The 1,728-nt window shown below is 54.2% G+C and overlaps 1 non-coding gene across 1 annotated transcript; it reads right to left on the bottom strand.

Moving 5' to 3' along the window:
• Window positions 1-227: 227 nt before the first annotated feature.
• On the bottom strand, window positions 228-334 carry LOC142865025 (U6 spliceosomal RNA). Its single transcript, XR_012915327.1, has one exon. It is a non-coding gene; the product is annotated as a U6 spliceosomal RNA (small nuclear RNA).
• Window positions 335-1,728: the final 1,394 nt, after the last annotated feature.

The raw sequence follows: 1,728 nt of genomic DNA, 5'->3' as shown, positions 1-1,728 counted from the left end.
ATATATATATAAAATTAGCCGGGCATGGTGGCTCGTGCCTGTAGTCCCAGCAACTCGGGAGGCTGAGGCAGTAGGATTGCTTGAGCCCAGGAGTTTGAGGTTGCTGTGAGCTAGGCTGACGCCACGGCACTCACACTAGCCTAGGCAAGAAAGCGAGACTCTGTCTCAAAAAACAACAACAACAACAACAAAAAAAAAAAAAAAAGAAAGAAATTAATTGGCCAACTAATATATATAAACGCTTCTCGAATTTGCGTGTCATCCTTGCACAGGGGCCATGCTAATCTTCTCTGTATCGTTCCAGTTTTAGTATATGTGCTGCCAAAGCGAGCACAGGCCAACTAATATATATAGAAAAAATTAGCCGGGCATGGTGGCGCATGCCTGTAGTCCCGGCTACCTGGGAGGCTGAGGCAGGAGGATCGCTTGAGCCCAGGAGTTTGAGGTTGCTGTGAGCGAGGCTGACGCCACGGCAATCACTCTAGCCTGGGTAACAAAGCGAGACTCTGTCTCAAAAAAAAAAAAAAAATTAGCCAGGCTTGGTGGCGTGAATCTGTGGTCCCAGCTACATTGGAGGCTGTGGTGGGAGGATCCAGAGCCAGGAGTTCGTGGCTGCAGTGAGCCCAGACGGGGCCTGTGAACAGCCACTGCACTGCAGCAATCATTTGCTCAGTCTCATGAGCCACATTTCTTTTTTTTTTTTTTTTTTTGAGACAGTCTCACTTTGTTGCCCAGGCTAGAGTGAGTGCCGTGGCGTCAGCCTAGCTCACAGCAACCTCAAACTCCAGGGCTCGAGCGATCCTCCTGCCTCAGCCTCCCAAGTAGCTGGGACTACAGGCATGCGCCACCATGCCCGGCTAATTTTTTCTATTTTTCAGTTGTTTGGCTAATTTCTTTCTATTGACAGTGGAGACGGGTCTCACTCTTGCTCAGGCTGATCTCGAAACTGAACTCCTGAGCTCAAGTGATCCTCCCACCTCAGCCTCCTAGACTGCTAGGATTACAGGCGTGAGCCACCACGCCCGGCCTCATGAGCCACATTTCAAGTGCCCAGAAGCCACGTGTAGCTAGCGATCACTGTGTCAGACAGCACAGATAACAGAACATTTCTGTCATTGGACAGCACTGCTCTAGAGAATTCCACCGGTGGGCATGCCGTCCATCATTCACTGCTAGCGTGTCCCAGGTGGTCCGGCAGCAGCTCACGCCCAGGTGGGCACGGGCTCAGCTGTGTTGGCAGAGACACCGCAGGACGTGCAGTGGCCCCTCTTAGCGATAATTAAGCAATCAGGACCCGAGAGCAGCCCCTTTCTGGAAGGCTCTGAGGCTGTGCTGTCCAATATGGGTCTCGCTGTCCCAGTCCTGCCAGGCCCTCCTTCCCTGCTCCCAGGAAAGAGCACCGAGACCTGTGATTTCCCAGGGGCCTCGGCTGCTGAAGACAAGGGCCTCTGGCAAGAGCCCATCGTCCCCCTTACTGGGTCACCCGGCCATTTGACAAGCCTCAGGGCGGTCTGCTCCGTGCTGGGCCGAGTTCTCAGAGGTGGGTCCCATGAGGCCCTTGCCCTGGGTGAGACAGAGATGTGGGCACATCAGTCCAGCCGTGCATGGAGCTTGTGCTGTGAAGTCAGAGGGGGCTTCCTGGAGGAGGGGGTAACTGAGCTGAGTCCTGAGGGGACAAGGGTGGCCTGGAGGTTCCAGAACTGCAAGGAGCCCGCAGCCATGCCCCTG

The sequence above is a fragment of the Microcebus murinus genome, chromosome 28, assembly GCF_040939455.1.
Source record: "Microcebus murinus isolate Inina chromosome 28, M.murinus_Inina_mat1.0, whole genome shotgun sequence".
NCBI classification, from domain to species: Eukaryota; Metazoa; Chordata; class Mammalia; order Primates; family Cheirogaleidae; genus Microcebus; species Microcebus murinus.
Note: the sequence above shows the minus strand (reverse complement) of the source record. Positions and strands in the feature narration are given on the sequence as shown.